This window comes from Ostrinia furnacalis, unplaced genomic scaffold (assembly GCF_004193835.3).
Source record: "Ostrinia furnacalis isolate ACB-3 unplaced genomic scaffold, ASM419383v2 OfSCF1351, whole genome shotgun sequence".
NCBI lineage: Eukaryota > Metazoa > Arthropoda > Insecta > Lepidoptera > Crambidae > Ostrinia > Ostrinia furnacalis.
The window spans coordinates 339,517-364,341 of record NW_021131590.1 but is presented as its reverse complement, the minus strand read 5'-3'; the positions used below and the strand labels follow the sequence as shown (position 1 = coordinate 364,341).

Genomic DNA, 24,825 nt, shown 5'->3' with positions numbered 1-24,825 from the left:
TTTGCTGGCCGACCCGACGACAGAACCAGAGAGAAAATAGAAACGGTCGACAAAGTCATTGAACCGTTCATCCGCGCGGAGCGCACGAGTGCGAGTGAGAAAGAACTACTTTTTGTAGTAGGGCGGGGCTGTACTAGATGGCGTTAGCGAACAGTTGATAGGAGTTCATTATTAGAGACCCAAACGTTCTGAAATTGTTAACCCAAACAATTTAAATCTGAAAAAAATTTGTTTTACATGAGATGAGAAAGATGATTCAATATTTATGAATGAAACTTTTTTAAATATACATTTGAACTGTACCTGTACCAAGCAATAGCTTTAATTATATTTTAATCACTAACTCAATGATTATTTTATAAATGGTTACAAACAAAACTACAAGTTTTTACTAAAAAACCACTTTAATAAGTTAACTGTAACTTATTAAAACTTGTTATAAATATTTTTATTTGTAAAAAGGAAAAATAAATAGCTTACCTGACTTATTTCTTATTCCTTTTAATGTTATTTTATGTACTTATTTCAGACAGAATATTATTAAAGTATCAAAGAGGCTTCGCAGCTTCCATTGCTGATTTAGAAGTATGTAATATTAAATTAAACAATGAACTTCAAAATTATTTTTTATGTAAAAGTATAATTTTGGGTCCGATTAAAATAATTTTTTTCATCTATTTCGTTTGTTTTGATTATAAGTATGTAATATTAAATTAAACAATGAACTTCAAAATTATTTTTTATGTAAAAGTATAATTTTGGGTCCGATTAAAATATTTTTTTTCATATATTTCGTTCAGTGGCGGATTTACCAATAGGCCAAGTAGGCCAGTGCCTAGGGCGGCAGATTTAGAGGGGCGGCAAATTTTAGCTAATTTTTTTTTTACAGGAAAAAAAATTATAATTATACGTATACACAATCCATATAAATAAATAAACGATTAATAAACGCACTGTAATATGTATATACTTAGGTACATACTTATGTGATCATGAATTTTAAAATATTCCAATAGCGTTTCAATAAAAATAAAATAAAAAACTCGTAACACAGGATCTTCGGAGCCTAGCACGAGTACCATCTCTCCACAACTTCGTGTATATTGTTTTATAGGGTGGCCCAGAAGAAAATTCACTTTTGAAAATTCAAGGAAACTAAAACTGTACATTTTTGTAGAATTTTAGCTATTGCAATTTAAAGGAAATTTAGTGCAATTTATTTTAAAATTTACCTTTTATCTTTTATAAATTTTATCGTACATGTGATTCCCTTGACAACATTCGGTCAACATACATCAAAATTTTGGAAAACTTTTGTAAGCGATCCTGCACACGACGCCGCTACCGCGCCGGCGTCGCCGCGCCTTTGCACTGTTTATACGCGCCGCGTGAACACCGCCACCGCGCCGCGCCGCCGCGCCGCGCCGCCGCGCCGCGCGCGAAATTATGCTTTGATGGCGCGGTGGCGGCGCAGCGGCGGCGCGGCGGCGGTTTTACTTACTCGGTGCGTATGAACAGTGTAGCGGCCGGCGCGCGGCGATAGCGCGGCGGCGGCGCGGTGGCGGCGTCGTGTGCAAGAGCCCTTAGAGTTACCTCAAAATTGATTCAGGATAGATGAATGCTGCAGAGTTTTTGGATTATTAGAGTATACTCTGCTCATAAGGTAACCCCACAAAAAGAAGTCTGCTGGAATGAGATTAGCGCTTCTTAGAGGCAGTGAGATTTCACCACTGCTTAATTGGTTTGTTGCGTTGAAAGGATGATTAATTTTTGAGAGCGCTATACTGGTAGGCTGAAAAGCTTTTTGATTTCAAAGCTGCAAGATTCGCAAGGTTATGACCGGAGCACTTGGTTTCATTGGTTTCATCAGGATGGTGCTACGTGTCACACTTCAAATGAGAGCATTTAGATGGTAAGAGACATGTTCCCACAAAAAAAATATTTCAGGCAGGGGTGACATCTCCTGGCCACCAGGAAGCCTTGATCTCACTCCAGAAAATTATTTTTTGTGGTGTTACATTAAGAATAGAGTATACTTTTATAATCCAACAACCATGCAGCAACTGAAGCTGAGCATTCGGCAAAAAATTGAAAATAGGTTTCGAGGTAATTCTAACGAACACATTTCAAGATGTTGATCGAAAGTTGTAAGCGTCAAGGAAATCTCCTGGGCGATGTAATTTAATAAAGGTAAATTTAAAAATAAATTGCATTAAATTTTCTTTAAATTGCAATAGTTAAAGTTCTATAAAAATGTACAGTTTTCGTTTCCTTGAATTTTCAAAAGTGATTTTTCTTCTGGGCCACCCTGTTTTACCAAGCCTTGGTCTTTCTGTTTACCTTTAAGTCTTTAGACATACTCTCTAATCTGTGCCTTTAAGTAGTTCTTAGCTAATTATACTGCATATAGCACTTCGCATGGCTCTGTGCACACAGGTGACAAATTGTTCCGGTGAGAGAAGCTTTTCTTGCTTAAAAACTATCTAAGATCTACTTTAAATCAAGAAAAGCTTAATGCTTTATCTCTTTTGTGCATAGAGTCAGAACTTATGAAAAAGATTTCATACAACGATATAATTAATGATTTTGCAAAAAAATCTCGCAAGAAAATGAAAACATTATTTGATCTCATTGTCTGACACCAATAACTGGATTGTTAACATGTTATAGGTATTTCAATAGAAATTGTCTGTATTTGTTTTAAACTGCTATGTGCAATAAAAAATATTTAACAAAAATAATGTTTACTGACCACACATTATTTTGTCTGTGTTCATATAGTGTAGGTATTTTTAAGTCATGTCTTTCCCCACCTTATGATTAGTAAGTACCTACATGCTGCTGTTTTTAGGTCAACATTAAACTCTTCATTACATAGCGGCAGGGCCGGATCGTGAATTTGTGGGGCCCTGGGCTGAAACTTCTTATGACGTTGTCACGTAAAAATATCGTCCGTAAACCGACTTTACAGACAACTATTATTTTTTGTTTATTTTTTCAAATTATGGCCTACTTTTTAGCGGGATCTGGGGGCCCCTTGTAACCCCGGGGCCCTGGGCTGCAGCCCAATCAGCCCATAGGTAGATCCGGCCCTGCATAGCGGGTTGCAATAATAATCTAGTAACTGACAGAAATATCATTAAGTTCACAAATCATACTAATTACGGGATTAAACTAACGTATTGAATTTCAAAAGTCAGTAGGTAGGGGCGGCAAAAATTGAATGGCCTACTAGCGGCAAATTTGTAAATCCGCCACTGNAAAATATTTTTTTTCGTATATTTCGTTTGTTTTCGACACGCACTTGACTGGTTCCCAAAAGCAATTTTAGTTTGGGTCTCACAAAATACTTCTGTTGTCTATGGCTACAGATTTGCAGACAGTCGCGCCATCTGTCGAAAAACTTTACAAGTTTTGCGTTCATCGTCCATCCCACACGTCTTTTTCTATTCCGTTGTTTTCTGTCATTTTATTACATTCGTAATCTTGGGATTAAATAATTCTGTGGTGTAAAAGTTTCGTAAAACATGCATGAAAAGACTGTTGTGTAATAAGTAAACGTCCTTACTAAACTAAGAATACCGTGCTGATAAGTGAATGTAAGTAAGTTCTTTTTTTATTTCGTTTGTTGCGATTTCTTTTTTTCCATCAATTTATTTTTATATGTGCATTTAATTTTAGTGTTACTGTGGTGTAAGTGGCCAGTATCTTGGCGTAAATATAGCTTCACATTGATTCCATTCCTCGAGTGCGGCCTGTCAATTGAAGAGTTCGAGATTGGAATCGGAATGAATATTCAGTCGCGAAGTACATTCTATTGTTTCTGTTTAAATGTACGTTGTTATTAATTTCATTATCATGAATACGTGATTATATGTAGTACAATGGCATGTACGTCACGATGTAGCAATACATGAGCCGCCAAGGCGGTGTTGAGGGCACTTATGGACTGGTTATTGTAATGTTTGAACACCTACTTCCTTGTTCATTGGCTTACCAAGGCCTGCTTGTGTGAGATTTGCGTGATCTTGGCGGTTTGCCAGTGCAATTGCACTTCGACTGGCAAAGGGAATAAGTGACTTTTCATCCTTTGTTTATTTTTTTTCTTGTGTGAGTCACCGGGGTATCAAACACTGGAGCTTTAACACTGCTCTGAGTCACCTCTTAAGGATAATCTTTAACCTTTGTGTAGTAAATAATAGTAAATACACATCTGTATTTATTTTGAAAATGAACTTTTTATTTATTTACCAATGGCTATGAATTCGCTAAGCAGACCAAAGTTTTACTAAATAATCCTGTTGACACTTTCATATACTTAGTACCTGGTTTCACTGTAAAAACAGAGGTGAAATCCTTTTTATCTTATTATAAATCTAAACTGTTATCAATCCAAATTGGCTTAGATTTAAAACTGTCTCTTTATACACAACACAAACTGTTAAAAATTTTAGATTATTGTTATCTACTATATTTAAAAAAAACTTGTGTTGGATTTAAATTGGCATGGTTTTGTCATTATTTATTTTCCTTAAATTACTAATAATTATTATTGTTCCAAATTTAAATAATACGACAAACAAAATAATCAGCTGAGTCAATGCTATTTATTTTGTTATTGGTAAATTAATTGTAATGTTCCTATTAAATAATAATATGTTTATTCTAAAGCTTCTAACAACTTGTGGTTTTTGCGATTAGTTTGACTAATAATAAAATTAGAATTTTTCAAAAGGAAATTTTAGTATTGTCCTCCATAATTTTCCTAAGCATTTAAATCTCATTACCATATGATACTTTGAACCTTTTTGAATAGTTATTATTAGTTATTTTCATATTATTACCTGTCATAGAAGTCCGTTTGTGTGGATGTTTGCATCATTAAATTTAATGAGTAATTTTTCAATTTATAGAGAAAACTAAATTAAATGTTCACTTTAGATAATTAGTATTAACTAACAAGAAACATCAAGATATTATTTTTATTAGTAAACAGGTGATATAATAATTTACTATATCAATCTCTTGTTATTTTTCTAGTTTAGCTCCTGATTTTCATATTCTATCATTGCAAATCAAATAATTTAAAAAAAGTTGTACATTTCACATTGCCATTAATAAAATGGCATCACAGATTAAATAATTCAGAAGGTAGCTACAATGTAATCCATTCCTATGTTACTGTNCCTATACATACAGGACAATAACATATTAAACCTATTAAAATACCTATTTATAACAGGCCAATGTAAAACACGGCATTTACTATGTCATCTGTATAAAATTAAGCTGTCTATTTCAAATATAAGCTCTTAGAATCTCTTAAATAGTTATAATATCTTCCAAAGAAAATAGTTTAGAATAGAAACTACCTGGATCATGTACACATGCATAAAAAAATCATAATATTTATCATCATTATCTTTGATATCTCGTGCCTTTCACGGAATCGCCGATACGGTCAGTTGGTTAAATATCATTGGAAACACTCGATTAGATAATTTTACACCGGTGTCATTACATTTTTCTTGTAACTTAACTTAATGGTGTCAGTTGTCATGTTTCCCAATATTTTATTTATTTTTTAATGCATATAAGGGTACTTAATTACGTAATTGGTACATAAGGCGAACTTAATGCTATTGGGCATTCGCTGCCAGATAACCTTTGGGCTAAAAGGAAAAAATCGTTTAGCAGTTGGCATTGTAGTGTATTTAAATCTAATTTACACTAAAATATGTTTTTAGTTTTATAACTATCAAGTTCGAATTGCTCATCTAAAGTGCGTTTCTAAATTGCTGCAAGTGACAAAGCTACGTTTCTCTCCCTTCAAATGCATCATACCCACGGCCACATACATTATTTCTTAGTCATAACGTGTGTTGCGTTCAATTTAGCATTTTGATAATATTATCACGTACAATTGCTTAAACATACTTAGCGTTGTTTTATATAGCCGTCGACACGATTAGTTCATCAAAACTGTGACGTAGAATATGCTAATCAATGGCCAGACGGGCTCATTAAGGTCAATGGGGAAGGCTACTAAGTTATGGGACCTATTACTCCTATTCCCACCTGATAGGCGTCTAGAAACTTCGTTAAAGCTAGAAAATGGCCAATATCGACGATATCTCATGGATTTCAATGTTAGGTGTACAAAAACACCCGTATTCACAAAACAAACGATCCTTGCTTAAGTGAACGGGAAATCGAACGCACAGCGTTGAATAGAGCTCTGTGATTGGTTCGTGTGTAATCCTGTGCGTCGACGCGCACTGTGAGACCTCTGAGTAATGTTTGTCAATATGGGCGTAAGAATCTTCTTATGGTTGAAGAACCATAGTAAGTTATTTGACTCATAGAATCGCTTTGTAGAAGGAAGTTAGCTTAAATTATATCGTGCGTACGATAATTAGGTATAATAATAAGTATTATAATAATAATTTGTTATAACTTCTGTATTGTATATCCTTCTATGGATATATCGTCCAGTCATCATGGTTACACTATTATGGTTAGACGTTCTCTTGTGTACTTAATTTGTCTTAATATTTGGTGTTGTACACTGTTGCTATGCTCACTGTGACTAACTACAGCGCTTGATAGAGATCTTAAATGAATGAGATTTTTTTCGTTGCATTTTACATTTACATTTTCCTGTTAAGTTTTTATGTTAGGTTCAAAAGTCAGATAATATTTACATACCTAGGTACTACTGATACTTCTGCACTGCAGTTTGTTTAATCTATGTAGTGTTTAAAAGTGTCAACTGTGGTTTATTTACTGCCATAAAATCTGCACTATATGTGATTCCGTCTCCCACGACGCGCGTCCTCCTTACTACATTGTTACCATAAATAGATAGCTATCATTCAATATTCATTGAAGTATCAGCGGCAGAATCAGAAAACGCCCACGGTCTTACAAAAGTGAAAGTCGGAGTCAAAAGGGCGGGCAAACGACTAGTCTGGCTTAGTTTTGTGTCCTACATTCAGGATTTCTTATACCTAATCATAGACAATACATTTAAGATGAGAACTTTGGCGGGCTGACTCAACTATAGCGAGATCACGATCGTTCGAAGTTCAAACGCGTGTCATCAACGTCATCGACATTATTTGAATTTTTTACTCTGTGGGCCGTAATATATCAGACCCTGGCCAGAAACAAAATAAAAAGAAGACGTATTATTAGATGCTTGCAAGTAACTGGCATTACCGATAAGTTAATACTCGACTGCTATTTGACGGATAATCTTTTTATTAACCTTCCTGTGTCCTGTTTATCTAACCAATTTAATACGAGTACTTTGAAATCAATCCGCATCATATCGTTTTTAACGTAAATATTGTCAAACTCTAAACAACTAATTTTAGGTGTGACGACAGAAATTAAATTAATTTAGAGGGTGACCTGGTGATTAACATTCTGAATTTCTGAATTAGAGAAATCATCCTAAATTATTCCGTACCTAACTTACACCTACGTAAAATGATTTATGGACTTTTGGACTTTGATCCAAACGTTTTTGTGGTTTAATGAAATATTTTATTTGAGTATGTTGAATATTAAAGCGAGGTATAGGATAGGATAGGTAGCGTAAAGTACCTGAATGTGGGACTGGTCGTTGAGGAAATTCGTGGGTGGTTTTTGTCCAGCAGATTTCGGCATCTGAAACGAACAAATCTTTATTAAGCAATATGGAAATCGGATGTATCGCGCAAAACGCTTCCAGCTGGATTTTTTGTACTAAAATGTTACTAAATGAACTCAACGCGTGAACAGATTTATTTTTGTTTTGCAGATTAGTCTGGCTAAAAGAGTTAGCCAGCAAATCCGTTAACGCAATTGTACTGCGACACAATTAATCGTATCAGAGGATTGCTCAAGCGAACACCTGGGGTTTCACGTGCTAGATAACCGCTGTGGCAGCCATTTGTAGGGTCACGAATCGTCTGGATTTGTATTTTGTACGGACTTTTCCTATTGACTTTGTACGGCTTTTTAACTTTCCCAGACGGTGAAAAAACTTGCATGTAATCAAGTAGACCAATACTTGAAAGCTGTTTTTCGATTTGTTATAATCTATTATTACCGTAAAATTTTCCGGCAAGGCTTCAGATTCCAATAATAAGATAACCTTAATTATGTTCCTTGCTATTATTAGTACGATTTATTTTGTCTAGGACGAGCCACAGGATTAAGAGACTTTATGAGACATCAAATGGCAACCGTAACAGTAGATATTGTAAATGTCTGTAACAAAAGATTAAGTAATTAATTAAATACAAGATCACGACTGCTAACTGTAGTATTTACGATTACTCGAGTATTTACGACTGGTTTGTGAAAGGCCTAACTAACACCAGGATTTAGTCCCTTGCAATACTAATAATAATGTAGCCATACATCTAGAACTTGGGTATTTATTTATTAAAACGTAAAGCACACAGCAGCAACGCTTGAATAAGGGGCATCGCATAAATTCTTTACCTTATTCAGACAACCACCTATTATAATAATATCTTTTTTGCCTTTTATAAACATAAATCCTACTGTAGTGTATAAAAGCATTATAAAATACTAGCTAAATACTACTAAATGCTGACTTAACACCTTATGTACACATGTTTGAACAAATAAATGTATCTTTAGCTTTCCGCCCGGGGCTTTGCCCGCGTGTAATTTTATTTGTCACAGAAAATCTTTCTCGCGCGCGTCCCTGTTTTAAAAACCGGGATAAAAACTATCCTGTCCTTTCCCGGGACTCAAACTATCTCTATGCCAAATTTCATCAAAATCGGTTCAGTGGTTTAGGCGTGAAAGCGAGACAGACAGAGTTACTTTCGCATTTATAATATTAGTATAGATTGCCACAACAATCTAGATAACCAAAGCATAGTTAGTGCATACGTCCGCCATAGCCTGACACTAATTATACTTTTCCTGCGCATCTGGTTCCGGGATCACGATCATTGTTGCGCGCGCGCAGAATGACACTCATTTTGGACTTTCATTTTGGTTTTAGGTCACTGAATCAAGCTAATTGTGCGCCCAATTAATCGTTTTTCTAGTCTAGTAAATTGGTCGAATTGTTTTGTATCTAGATTAGAGAGGTTTACTAGGTATTTTGGTGCTTTTTCGTTAACATTTTAAGCAATTCGATGATTTGTTTTATTCATAACCAGGAAGCTCGAAGCGAACTTCACCCGGAATTCTCAACTATAGAGGAACTCGCTTTCTTACCTCCCTTTCTGTAACTGCCGTACCTAATGTATGTTAATGCGAAATACATTTAAATGAATATTGATTGCTAGTATTAGGCATCAATTAAAACCAGATAAAACTAGATCCTTTCGTCCCAAAAAATCACCAGTCAAATAACTCCAGTCACCCTTGAAGTCGACTTACAAAATAAACCCCTTTTTCTAGACCTTATCGAATAGAATAGAATAGAATAGAAAGTATTTATTTGTCTCAAAACAGGTTTCATTTACAGTTCAAATGATACGCAAAATTTTCTAGGTAAACACTAACAATTCCCTACAATAAAAGGCGAGGTATTCAGACCAAGTAATACGCTTTAGGGAGGGCCGCCTCAAAGGGCTAAACAGATTGTTGTGCCTAACAAGCCGTGAATATTTGATCTGCGGGTAGGCTAGGGCTGACAAAAATAGGATTTAGTTTGGTAGATTATTGGCGACGAAAATAAAAAAATAAAAAATGTTAATATGATATACTTACCTTAGCTCATGATCATCATTTTAGCCACAGGACGTGCACTGCTGAACATAGGCCTCCCCCAATGATTTCCACATCGCCTGCTGGGCATCCACCCAGCGAGCAGCGGCCTAGCTATTATTATTTAATTACTGTACTTGTTCTCTTTTAAAGTACGTTTCAGCAGTTTTGTACGTTTGGCAGCCCTAAAAGTTGACTGGCCAACCTCATTACGTTTTCAGACTGTTCTGACCTCTACGCCCTTGGTAATAAGCACCCTTAGTGTCTCTGAGGGAGCGTGTGACTGCTCTAGTTGGACAACACAGGCTATTTATACGAGTTAGTTCATATATTATCGATTTTGTTTTGAAGGATACTTTCCATGGTAGATAATAAGGAATATTATATTTTATTGTGACTATATTTACCTAGAATACTTAATGAAAAGATATATTATGTATTAACTTAAACACCTCTATCTATTCAATTTATCCATATCCAGAAGGTTATTGTAACAGTCATTTGTTTATCAGTTCATTAAAACTATAATAATTTATTAAAAAGCGATAAGCAAACTAAAAACTTGTTACTACGTTAATGCAGATATAAATATTGCTATTTATGTAACAGAATGACTAATGAGCATGCAGTATAGTTACGAATGATATTATTTTTGAATGTTTTAAGGATAACCCAGTCAGGGAAAATCCTTAAACATTGTTTGTTCACCGTTTAATCCTTTGTGATGAAGATAAAATGTAAGGAACCGCCATACCACCACGGTGCCAGCCAAAATAATTAAGCCAATCACAAGCTAATGCTTGAATTTAAAATTTAAATCAAGTTTTGAGCTTCGTGTCTTAATACAAGCCTTAGTTATTGACTGAATTCGTGTTTTTTAGACCTGGTTTCCACTAAAGCGGAGAGGAGATGTGTTTGAATAACAGTGGAGGCCCTCCACTTTGATCACCTGGATTTGATTTTCAATTTGGTGTCCTTTGATCACCCATGGATAAGAAATTCACTTTGATCACCTAGGTGATCTTATTCATGGGTGATCTATGGACACCAAAGTGTCGTATGGAGTCCACTTTGGGTGATCAATTCCAGGTAATCAAAGTGGAATAGACCTATTCAAACACCATCTTCTCTGCAGGAAGTGGTAGTGTGGAAATAAAGAAATCTGATTGGTTATTTAAAGACATTATATCCTCTCCTCTCCGTGTCTCCGCTTTGGTCAATACCGGGCCTTAGAGCACAGTGAGACAGCTGCTTTGATAAAACTATATTTTTCTATTCACGGCTTTATGACCGTCATATTCGGCGGAGTGTGCATTAGCGAACGTGACGCGAGCGTACACTGTGTAGAAATGCCATTCGGGCCCACTTTACGGCCTTGCTGCAATGTTCGGCACGTGGCTAACGAAAGTTATAGTTCGGCACGTCCAAGCTGAACACAGTGGCCTTGTGGACTTAGTAATAGAGGCGATTTTGCGACAAACATGTATAGGCTGATGTGCTTTTGACTACATTTGGTAGGTTTCCTTCCATTAAATTCGTTGAAATAACTAACGAGTTCCGGAGGTAGTTAGGTGTGTTTTTGAACTGGGAATGCAGAAAAGTTGTAAGACTGTTTTGTTGCACGTTTTGTTGAATTGTTATGTACTGTTGTACAACAGAAATGGTTTGCATTTTTAACAAAACTGTTAATATCTCTCCACTCTCTGTGACTCACTCTTAAGAGTGAGTGAGAGTGGCATTAATGTCACGTCGTACTTTTTTCAGTCAGTTATCCCTTCTTTATTTGTAGTAAACATTTCCGTGTTCAGCTTTTGTTGTTTCCTTCCAAACTATAAGAACGTAGTGCCTTCCAAAGTAATTGACTTAAACCTTGAATACGACAGTCTACAAATCGATCCCACCCCTCTTTTATTCCAAGAATCAAGTATTTTCACTCATGAAGCGAAAGTTTGATCGTGTAGGGTTACCACCCTCTGGATTTATTGGGATAGTCCCAAATATCTAGCCTTTCAACCAGTCAGATTTTGTCCATGTTTCGGTACCGGGGAAATAATATCTTCTCAAACGAATAACCAGTCGATATATTGAAGAATTCCGAATAATGGTAGGTAGGGGTAGGTCAATCTATTCTTGGATTGGAGTAATAAATAAAGTTTGTATGAGTGTAAATAGTGTTTAATTAGAAATTAGGTACTTCTTCACAAAAGTCATTATTTAATTTCTTTGGCTCTACGATACTGTGTGAAATGTCCGGAATTTTGCTCCCTTTACTTTCAAGATGGTTACTCTAATCACGGGTGGAGTAGACACTTATGTATTACCAGCCGTCATTTCGGCCATAACAGCGTCTGGATCATTAAAGGTCGTGAACTTGTCTAGCTATCCGGCTGCATGTTCCGCCCTGTTCTTAAGAACCCTTCTATAAAGATAGCGTTAGTTAGTCTGCCTTCAATAAGTTTCCTTGCCAGATTTTCAGCACCAAATATCACTTATTTTGCTTCGACATTTCCAAATTATTCTCTTGATCCGTTAGAAACGAAGAGTTTCTATCCATTATTATGTCATTCATTTATCATCATCATGTCACCCAAAGTAGGCATTTCCCTGGATTTTCGTGAGCATACCTAATTCCTGTGGTTTGTTTGTATCTTGTTATGTCATTATCATCATAATTTCAGCCATAGGCCACTGCTGAACATAGGGCTCCCCCAATGATTTTCATAATGAGCAGTTGGTAGTGGCTTGCATCCAGCGCCTTCCTGATACCTTTATGACGTCGTCGTCGGTTGTTTGTTATGTAATCTTTGCGAATTGAAGCCAACGTAGTTATAAATCGTTTTGACTCTCAGCTGCCATGACCAATCCCAAATTCCCCAATTTAAGCCAAGTTACAGAACCCATTTGGGCTCCGCAGCACACGACGTATATACTAAAAGCATTACTAGGCGCTGTGCCTCTAATGCCTAAAGTTTGGAGGGTAATTAGGCAGCCTACAGAGTTAGGGTAATTTCATAGACCTAGCATCAAGCTAAACACTGTGGAATCTTANAATCACGACTGCTAAATGCTATTTTAACGATTGAGTATTATCGAGTATTTACGACTGGTGTGCCTACCATGAGTTTACGTTAGGTGTGCTCGCTAGCGACTGCGTAAAAAAATGACATTTAAATGTATGACATATTGTGCAGCGCCCCTAGCGGCTACTTTCAATAAATAAAATCTTTATAGAATTTTTTGACGTATTCGCTAGCGAGCTCACCTAACGTAAACTCATGGTAGGCACATGGTTTGTGAAAGACTTAACTAACACCGGGATTTAGTCCCTTGCAATACTAATAATAAATAATGCAGCCATACATCTAGTTATTGTAAGAACTTGGATATTTATTCAATACGTAAAGCACACAGCAACGCGCCAACGCTTACGGCTTGATTATGAGGCATCGCATAATTCTTTGCCTTAAGCAGACAACCACATATTATAATAATATCTTTTTTGCCTTTTATAAACACAAAATTTTCCTACGGTAGTGTATAAAAGCATTATAAAATAAAATAGTGCCACAACAATCTAGATAACCATAGCATAGTTAGTGCTTACGTCCGCCATAGTCTGACACTAATTATACTTTTCCTGCGCATCTGGTTCCGGGATCACGATCATTGTTGCGTGCGCGCAGAATGACACTCATTTTGGACTTTCATTTTGGTTTTAGGTCACTGAATCAAGCTAATTGTGTGCCCAATTAATAGTTTTTCTAGTCTAGTAAATTGGTCAAATTGTTTTGTATCTAGATTAGAGAGGTTTACTAGGTATTTTGGTGATTTTTCGTTAACATTTTAAGCAATTCGATGATTTTTTTTATTCATAACCAGGAAGCTCGAAGCGAACTTCACCCGGAATTCTATCATACCTCCCTTTCTGTAACTGCCGTACCTAATGTATGTCAAATGCGAAACACATTTAAATGAATATTGATTACTGGTGTAAAGCATCAATTAAAACCAGATAAAAGTAGATCCTTTCGTCCCGAAAAAGCACCAGTCAAATAACTCCAGTCACCCTTAAAGTCGACTTACAAAATAAACCCCTTTTTCTAGACCTTATCAAATGATACGCAAAACTTTCTAGGTAAACTCTAACAATTCCCTACAATAAAAGGCGAGGTATTCAGACCAAGTAATACGCTTTAGGGAGGGCCGCCTCAAAGGGCTAAACAGATTGTTGTGCCTAACAAGCCGTGAATATTTGATCTGCGGGTAGGCTAGGGCTGACAAAAATAGGATTTAGCTTGGTAGATAATTGGCGACGAAAATAAAAAAATCTTACCTTAGCTCATGATCATCATTTTAGCCACAGGACGTGTACTGCTGAACATAGGCCTCCCCCAATGATTTCCACATCGCCCGCTGGGTACCTACCCAGCGAGCAGCGGCGAAACTATTATTATTTAATTACTGTACTTGTTCTCTTTTAAAGTAGGTACGTTTCGGCAGAGTTTTGTACGTTTGGCAGCCCTAAAAGTTGACTGGCCCACCTCATTACGTTTTCAGACTGTTCTGACCTCTACGCCCTTGGTAATAAGCACCCTTAGTGTCTTTGAGGGAGCGTGTGACTGCTCTAGTTGGACAACACAGGCTATTTATACGAGTTAGTTCATATATTATCGATTTTGTTTTGAAGGATACTTTCCATGGTAGATAATAAGGCATATTATATTTAATTGTAAAGTGCTTGTGATTATTATTTACCTAGAATACTTAATGAAAAGGTATATTATGTATTAACTTAAACACCTCTATCTATTCAATTTATCCATATCCAGAAGGTTATTGTAACAGTCATTTGTTTATCAGTTCATTAAAACTATAATAATTTATTAAAAAGCGATAATAAACTAAAAACTTGTTACTACGTTGAAGTTGATATAAATATTGCTATTTATGTAACAGAATGACTAATGAGCAAGCAGTACAGTTACCTACATTTAATATTATTTTTGGGTGTTTTATGGATAACCCAGTCAGGAAAAATCCTGAAACATTGTTCACCGTTACATTGTTCAGGATTAAACGAATCCTTTGTGAAGAAGATAAGGAACCGCCTTACCAGCCAATGATTCAGCCAATCACAAAGCTTAATATGCTTGAGTTTGATTCAAGTTTTGAGTCAAAACGATTTATAACTACGTTGGCTTTAATTCGCAAAGAAGAAACAAGACGACGACGTCATAAAGGGACCAGGAAGGCGCTGGATGCAAGCCACTACCAACTGTTAAATATGGAAATCATTGAGGGACCCCTATGTTCAACAGTGGCCTATAGCTGAAATTATGATGATAATCACATAACAAGATACAAATCACAGGAATTAGGTATGTTCACGAAAATCCAGGGAAATGCCTACTTTGGGTGACATGATGATGATAATGAATGACATAAGGATAGAAACTTCGATTCTAACGGATTTGATATCAAGAGAATAATTTGGAAATGTCGAAGCAAATATTTGGTACTGAAAATCTGGCAAGGAAACTTATTGAAGACAGACTAACGTTATCTTTATGTACGAAGGGTTCTTAAGAACAGGGCGGAACATGCAGCCCGATAGCTAGACAAGTTCACGACCTATAATGATCCAGACGCTGTTATGGCCGAAATGACGGCTGGTAATACATAAGTGTCTACTCCACCCGTGATTAGGGTAAGCATATTGAAATTTGTAAAGGGAGCAAAATTCCGGACATTTCATACAGTACCTATCTTAGACCAAAGAAATTAAATAATTACTTTTGTTAATAAGTACCTGCTTTACACTCATACACAACTTTATTTACTACTCCAAGAATAGATTGACCTATTCAGAATTCTTCAATAATATCGATTGGTTTGTTGACTGGTTATAGTTTGAGAAGATATTATTTCCCCGGACCCGAAACATTGACAAAATCTGACTCGTTGAAAGGCTAGATATTTGGGACTATCCCAACCCAATAGATCCAGAGGGTGGTAACCCTACATGATCGAACTTTCGCTTCATGAGTGAAAATACTTGATTCTTGGAATAAAAGAGGGGTGGGATCGATTTGTAGACTGTCGTATTCAAGGTTTAAGTCAATTACTTTAATAGGTACTACGTTCTTATAGTTTTGAAGGAAACAACAAAAGCTGAACACGGTATTTTTACTATAAATAAAGAAGGGATAACTGCCTGAAAAAAGTACGACGTGACATTATGAGCGAGTCGCAGAGAGATATTGGCGGTTTTGTAAAAATGCTATTTCTGTTGTACAAACTACAAAACAGTGCCTACAACATTCAACAAAACGTGCTAACTCTCTTACAACTTTTCTGCATTCCCAGTTCAAAAACACACCTAACTACCTCCGGAACTCGTTAGTTATTTCAAGTAATTTAATGGAAGGAAACCTACCAAATGTAGTCAACAGCACATCAGCCTATACATGTTTGTCGCAAAATCGCCTCTATTACAAAGTTCACAAGGCCACTGTGTTCATCTTGGACGTGCCGAACTATAACTTTCGTTAGCCACGTGCCGAACATTGCAGCAAGGCCGTAAAGTGGGCCCGAATTGCTTGTCTACACAGTGTACGCTCGCGTCACGTTCGCTAATGCACACTCCGCCGAATATGACGGTCATAAAGCCGTGAATAGAAAAACTATAGTTTTATTAAAGCAGCAGTCTCACTGTGCTCTAAGGTCCAGTTTCCACCAAAGTAGAGAGGAGGTCTTTAAATAACCAATCAGATCAAGCGTTATTTCCACACTACCATTCCCTCTAGAGAAGATGGTGGGTGTTTGAAATGAATAAGTCTATCCACTTTGATCACCTGGAATTTGATCACCCAAAGTGGACTCCAAGCGACAATTTGGTGTCATTTGATCACCCATGGATAAGAAGTCCATTAAACCATTAGAATAGAGTCTATTCTGCCCTCCACTGTTATTCCAAAACATCTCCTTTCCTCTCCGCTTTAGTGGAAACCAGGTCTAAAAAACACGAACCCAGTCGATAACTAAGGCTTGTATTAAGACACGACCAAATGCTGGCATGACCAAAGCCAAATTCCCCAATTTACGTCAAGTTACAGAACCCATTTGGGCTCCGCAGCACACGACGTATATACTAAAAGCATTACTAGGCGCTGTGCCCCTAATGCCTAAAGTTTGGAGGGTAATTAGGCAGCCTACAGAGTTAGGGCAATTTCATAGACCTAGCATCAAGCTAAACATTGTTGAATCTTATGCAGTTTGTAATAGATGCTGTTTTGCAACGAAAATGTGAAGTTTGATGTCGGTTCACATGGCCAAGAAAGCGTGCTTCTTTATGGAACCTTAGACAGGATTTATTGTACATTTTATTGTCCATTTATTCAACATCTTTCGCATTTGTGCTCAAAGGGATTGTGGTCGTGATTTCAACAGCGAATCTTCCTTTCGTATCTTCCACTTTGTACTTCACATCAACTGCTATTATGTGGTTCAACTTCATTTTTCATCGTCAAAAACCTTAAGAAACCAATTAGAATATCTTAAATGGCAATTCTTCTAATTATTTAGTTTGATAATAAATCTAAACTCAAAGTCAAACTGTTGCGGCTTGCGTTCCTTGCCAGAACTCACCCTAATGAAAAATGATCCCCGCTTCTTGGAAAATGGGGGGTGAAATTTCCATTTACATAGTCCTGAGTGGGGGGCGTGATGTTTGAAGCAATGGAATGACGTACGGTGGCTAATTAGTGTGTTATACAGAATTTTACTTGATCTAAAACTGATTAGTGAAATCGATTGTCGATGGGCGATCGAGTATTCTGTTCAAAATGTATACTAATTTAATTACAGTCTTAACCGAATGGCTCATTTATAAATAGAACAAGTAGCAGTCGTAGCATTAAAACATTAGGGTTGTATAGGGGTTGTATTTATACATGCAGGCAGGGAATTCCTGGCTTTCACCCTTTAGCTAAGATGCGATGGTATGTGAGTATGTCGACCATTTACGTTGTTTAGCGAAGCAGACGTAATGTAATGTTTTCTGTAAAGGAGACACATATTAGCCTGGTAGGTCGAGTCATATGCCCCGACATTGTCACATTTTGTTAACGTTAAAGTGAGCACTGTTGTCGCACTGGAGTACAGAGTACATTTTGGGGTCACATCAAAATACATTTGTGTGTGTGACAGTGACTGTGTGACCTTTTTCATCGATGAAGTATGCTGAAGCTTTTTTCAACTTTCCTTTTTTCGCATATTAATCCATTATTAGGTACGGTTTTTATCAAATAGAAGTTATAGTTGCATAGAAGGTTGAATGAAATGATGATAGCTCTCAGTATTAACTACTATTATAATATGTATACTTTAACTAGTGAATGACATACATTCTTAGAGTGCTTCTAAAAGTAAGTCACCAGTAAATCTGTCGCTGTAATTGTGCTAGAAGACGATTCATTGCGCCGAAGAAAGTTTTATACACAATCTAACATTGTAGGAATTTAATAACGTGAATTACGATGAAAACGAAAGAAAAAGTGTGTTGACTTGTATTTTTTTTCAATTAAGTATTTTTAAAGCGTCATTGGTTTTATTGTGCGAAATAAATACGGACAAAAACTAAGCCTTGAAAGAATTCGTAGGTAACATTTCACTTATTTTTTGTTGTGGATTTCCATTTCAATTGAAGTGCTCGGATTACAGAGGTGAGCATGAAGGCCGTGATATGTATGGTCATTATACATAGTCATTTGTGTTTGATTAGTATAATAACCCGGTCACGTAATGGGGCCGCCATAGAGGTACTTTCGCTGCTATTACGAGCCATACTTATTGACAGAGGTATGCGAATGATAGGTCGCCATAGTTATGATCACGATGGACAAGTCATGGAGTGATTAATATTTACAATGTTTTAGATATTTACCGTACTATATTCTCGTAGTTACTCGTGGCGAGTGCCAATGCGTGTCAAGCTTAATACAAAGTTGTGTTCCATACTTCGCTTCAAAATTTCCACAACAATATTACGCATTGGTGCCTACTTGAGTTCAGAAAATAAATGAGAATCAACGTCCGACTTTGTGAGCCTGTTGACCACGAAAATATACACAAAGTGATTTTTATCTGGGCCCATTTGGGATCTGTAGTCCATATCTCTTATAGCTTGATCAATTACATTATTAGTGAGCATTTCTTTCATTATTAGCAGTGCTAATCAAGTATCAATATGAGAAGACCGTTTTAGAATCAGGAAAATATTCGTTTTGGATAGACTAATGGCCCATCACGGACAATAGCTGGTGAAAAGATCTGATAGGTATACGGTATCAATATGTGAACACTCATACATTTCCTGTTATGTTATCCATGGGTTATTAGGTTTAATAAAACAATGATTCACGTCCTCAATAACAACATTAAGTGGGAGTGAAGTTATAAACTATACCGTACGACAATTAATCACCCAACACTTTAAATAATATAACAGTACCGTTTGCTGAGGAAATTGTGCTGTACTGTGCCTGTGGACTGACTCACCCAATCACTGTTAAAGATTATCTCTTTCTCTTTCACTCTTGCCAGCATCCCAGTGAGAGTGAAAGAAACGACCAGTTTTGCACAGTAGGGCCTCTGTAATAGCGGTTAAGTATGCAAATTCATAAGTGCTCTCTACCTTAAATGGTAAGGACGGGTTGAATTCCCTTGAAACGAATGAATCTCAATCGATAGATATTGTTATTGATCCGCATATTTGGTGCTTAATAACTGCTAAAGGATCTTTTTATTCGAAGGACCAAGTTGGTCCTTCGAAAATTCGAGTCGTTCTAAAATCTCTAACCTGGTAGGTCGACTTTTTGTTTTCAGCTTATTAATTTTTTTCTTCTCTTTCTTGAATTTATTCTGTTCGTAATACAACAATACGGGGCGTAACAAATAAGTTATACCTTTAGCCTAATTAATTGAAATGCGTACTTCGTGCCCAAAACTCAAGGGAGTTCTTGTGTCCATATAATTCACTAATTACCATGAAAAATTAATTTAATAAAATACGAAACTCATGCCCGTTTTCACCATCAATCCCTATTTTTTAAGTGGCCCCTATGTAAACAAAATTCCTGTTATTTGTTACCATAGGGGTCACTTACAAATTAGGGATTGATGGTGAAAACAGGCATAAGGCCTTTGTTTTTGCACACAACTCCTTCAATTTACTATTTTAATTTTAAGTACAAATTTTTATTTTAAGTACAAACATTTGTGTGCATGAACATATTTGTTTGTATTTTACTGGGTGTTTTCTATGTATAATAAGTATGTATTTACAAAAAAAAAACTATTTAAGTATGTTTATATCCGTTGTCTAGTACCCATAGTACAAGCTTTGCTTAGTTTGGGACTAGAAGCGCAGTGTAAATGTCCAAGGATATTTATTTATTATTTATTTATTATTATTTTCTAAATGGAATTAATTTCATAAATTGCTTAAAAAATATTGTAAGGTCCTACTAATCTAGCTAGTAAGTGAATATAAAATACATACGAGTAATATCTGCTATTAGATAACCGTAAAACGCAACAGCAATAAAGAAAAATAGCAAACAATCGTAATCTTTGACATAATTAATTCAATGCTAATTAACTGGAGGACATAATTACAGTCAATGGTTGATAATATGACGTTTCCGTTGTCTCTGGTCAACGGTCTACGATAAGGATAAAAAATGTACCAGACAGACGGCAAGGGTCAACCCCAGTAGGGTTGCCATATAATATTAAATAAAGAATAGTGATATGGAATTGGAGAGTCCCTGTTCAACTGGCATGGCTTTTTATTCACAACAAGGAAACTCTTGGCCTGCTTCTCAGCTGATAGAAAGTGTTGATCAGACCGAAGGTAGAAACGAAGTTCGGTTCTGGAAGACCACATCGCTGTTAACATTATGATATGCCTTTCAAGCCTGTTGTTAGCTTGTTAGTTTCTTAATATTGAGTTTCAATTCAGTTTTTAGGGTCATTTCCTTACTGTCCCACCTCATGGTTTAGTGTTAATGTCAGATCAACTGACTCTACCATTATTGAATACCTCTCTTTGACCCAATATTACACGTCAAAAGCTTGTAATTAAAGGAGGACCAATTAAGGGAAATGATGACGTCACGATACCATTTGGCAACCCTAAACGAGCGATGTGGGTCAGAGTATTGTCTCCATTGCTCGTAATCGTAATACAAAGAAACATAAGTGTATTATAGTAGTGTATGATGTTTGAGTTATGCCCGCTGCCTGCCGGAATATAACGTCAGCGGTTTGCTGGTTCAAATTCCAGTGGGGTCAAATGTTAGCGATGGATGAACTTGAATATTGTGCGGGTTTTTTGGTTCTGCTAAAGCCTAGAGGATTCTTTTTTAAAAGGTGGCTCATTTTTTTACGTTTAATAAATGGACGTAATAACTATGGACGTAGTAACTATGACGATAACCAATGTTTTTTGTATGGAGTTTGACAGATTTTTGACGTTTGTCAAAGTTAAAGTAAGATGGTTCAACCCAGCCTAAGTTTGGTAAAGTGGCAACCCTAGTAACTGAAATTGTAGTCTCCAAATACCTTAACAGAACTGGGTTATCCTGTGCCAAAACTAGAGAAGATCGTACTAAAGACGGGACAGACACTCAAGTATGTATTGTCTCCAGACTTTGAGTATGAATAAAGTTCTTCTAAGTAGCTCAGATGGAAGAGCAGTCGCCCGGCAAGTGAAAGGTCGTGGGTTCGATTCCCACCTTAGGCAGTTCGATTTTATCAAGTTACTAGCTTTCCGCCCGCGGCTTCGCCCGCGTGGAATTTTGTCTGTCACAGAAAAACTTTATCGCGCGCGTCCCTGTTTCAAAAACCGGGATAAAAACTATCCTATGTTCTTTCCCGGGACTCAAACTATCTCTATGCCAAATTTCATCAAAATCGGTTGCGAGGTTTAAGCGGGAAAGCGTAACAGACAGACAGACAGACAGAGTTACTTTCGCATTTATAATATTAGTTGGGATGGGATTACGAAAGTTCTTCCAAAGATTTTTTTTCATTTAGGACACGGGTCACGTAGTCATTAAATTCCACCATAAACGTTTAAAAAGTACACTAATCATAACAATATTGCATTTTTACGGAAGAGAGAAAACAAAGGTGAAAGCGGGCATTGTGGGCAAGTAGCGCGCGAACCGGCCATAGACAATGATATCTGTCTGAATTTTGGCGGTGAATTAGAAATTGAAATTGTTATTGTTATTTTTATTTTTATTTCAATGTGAATTTTAATTAATTTGAATTTATCTTATTATATTTTTTTTTTTTGCCCCTGCGTACAAGGCACCCACTGAAAACCAGTGTCTTGGCACTTGGCAGTAAAATGTCAACTGTCAAGATAATACTGAGTGGGTGACCTCTTTGGCAACATTTTTTTTTTTTCTCCGCCTCGTTGTTTTTTGTGCTTTTTAATTGTCAAATAAATAATTTTTCTTTCTTTCTATTTTTCTTTCTTTATTTTGTCGACCTAAAATTATTAATGCCACTAATGTTCTGTTTATCTATATCCATCATTACCTCTTTAAATTGAGTGATTTGCCTGTAAATACATTGGCTGATGGATAAAAAATTATATCACTGAATAGTTAACGCAACAATGTTTTTCCCAGAAACTACTTATACCTTAACCAGACTAAAAAAGGCATTGGTTTTCAACCGTATCTTCACAGCATAAAGTTCAAATTGATGTGGACTCTATAGCTACCATCGCCTGGTTAAGAAGGGTTAAGTCACCAAAATAACTTCAGCTGTCTTCTTTTTCTTGAAAAAATTGGCAGTATTTTCCAGCTTTTCAAGGGTCATGTAACGCCACATACAGAATAACAAATATCCAGTCTAGGTAGTAAAGCCTCTCTGTCTAACGTTGAAAATAAATTGTTTTCCTACTTTGTATCGTGATCCCTTAATACTCTGGCGAATTTAAGCTAGATTTATTCCAAACATGTTCACCTAAAAGGCTTGCTGGGTAACAGATTTTGATCTGCCGTTGATACCGTTTGGTAGAGAATATAACGTTATCAGAAAGAAATCGTTATTTGGTGAGTCATCATAGTTCATTATATTGTTATCTGATGGGAAATACTTTGTGCTATTTACAGTGAGATACATTCTTCCAATAATTACTAAACATAAGCTAATGAGTGCCAATTTTGGACTATCAGAACTGAACTGGATCTGCAACTAAATCTAGCATTTATTGAGCTAAAGTATTAAGAATAAGAAGACCACAACTTCTAACAGATGCTTGATGGTTTTATCAGACTANTGATCAGACAACACCCTTAACTGCAGCTGAGGATTTGAATCCCGTAGGGGTTAAATATAGGTCAGGAGCAGAGCACACTACAGTCTGGTAATGTTTATTAATTTCCTTCGAGATTAAATAAAGTCTGGTACAATCGCCAGCACATCAGTCTACTTACATTGTTGAAGAAAATATCACCTTTTACAATACATAAGATGCCACGGTTAGTTTTTGGTGTCCAGTCTGTACCTTTGTCAAAGTCTGCGAACCAGACGACCGCCATTAATATGAAGAAACGATATTTCGCCCTCCGCTCGACCCCAGTTCAGAATTGAGCAGACCTCAATCCGTGTTCGAGAATAACGAGTGACTCACAAACCGAATTAAGACAACATCGAACTGATTCGATTGTGTCTTATTAGATAACGTTTTGGGTCGGATGCTCTACCAAATCTTTCAGAGGAAATGAAGATCTAAGCTAAAAGTCATAAGGTTTTTATAAACGAGGTGGCATATGATTTCTATGATGGCAAAAGACAGTAGCCGCCCTTTGACCAGGACCTGTTAGCACTAAAACAATGTTTTTGCCTTCGTTCGTTTCAGTCAAATGACGTCCACTGCCTTCCCCAAGGCTTTCCATAACGACCGGTCCTGGGCTGACCGCATCCAGGTTCTTCCTGCGACCTTCACCAGATCGTCGGTCCACCAGTTTTTGCCTTATAGAGACTAATTTGACGATCGAAACGTTAGACCAACAGCCAACAGGATATAAAAATACCTACATAAATATTTTTTTTTTTTTGCAGAATATGGCCAAATAAAAAGGAATACCTGTTCTCTCAGTTTATTTATTTATTTAAGGCACAGCTACAGAGAACAAACAATAACAATACAATTAACACAACAACATAGCACAATATTAAGTCTGAACTCCGTTTGTTATTATAACTACCTCTTTCGTACCTATTTACTGGCTGAAATTCCCCAGTCGAGTTGTTATTTGCCAGTTCAGCGATGTTGTGCCCTAAAAAGGTTTTTGATTAATTTACTTGATATCCGACCAAGTCTTCCTTCCCACGCTTGATCATATTTGACGCTTATTTTAGGTGTCGTAAACACGCTTTTAATTTACTTCGGTTTGGTAGCAAAATCTATATTACAAAAACGGGACCTTTGAAATTTGCGTCTACATCAATTCAATGACAATCAGGTGTAGTCTTCTCCGAATCTAGGCCCTACAAGTCAAGTCTTGTCTTGTCATTTCTCATTTTCTTTTTACTTTTGCTGAAACTCCTAAGGAGGGAATCCAAGAACTTCACAATACAATAGAAGATCTTTGAAAGAATCTTTTTAAAGCACCGTACAATTCTCTTCCGTATGTTGTTTACTCTCCAACCGTCCACTCACCGAGGGGCGATAGTACATTCAATTCGCTATTTACACCCATTCAAAACGTCCTAAATATGCCCTTGACACGGCCGCGATTCAGTGACCCGGGAATTACATCATTACAGACTAAAATAGCGGCACTCTGAAGCCTAACTCACCTAACTGTTGAACTTCGCTCTCTTTGGTCACATTGTTGAAGTGATTGAACCACACTCTTTATGCAGAACAAGGCAGGTATTTGTCCGCAATCGCACCTGATGCTGTCTAGGATGGTACATAATACATATCTGTCCTGTTAGTTCCAGGATGTTTTCTTCAATAACTCTGGATTTATTTTTCCATATGTTGATGTA

The 24,825-nt window shown here is 36.5% G+C and overlaps 1 protein-coding gene across 5 annotated transcripts in view; it reads left to right on the top strand.

The window, feature by feature from the left end:
• The first annotated feature begins 3,392 nt into the window (after positions 1-3,392).
• Positions 3,393-24,825, top strand: part of LOC114352397 (transmembrane and coiled-coil domains protein 2-like) — a 51,993-nt gene continuing 30,560 nt past the window's right edge. For 4 of the 5 annotated variants that reach the window (XM_028303993.1, XM_028303992.1, XM_028303991.1 and 1 more), the window contains exon 1: positions 3,393-3,599. The gene's annotated coding sequence lies outside the window, so the exon portion shown is untranslated. Of the gene's footprint in view, positions 3,604-24,825 lie in introns of all 5 variants that reach the window. The other variant, XM_028303990.1, reaches the window with a different exon arrangement.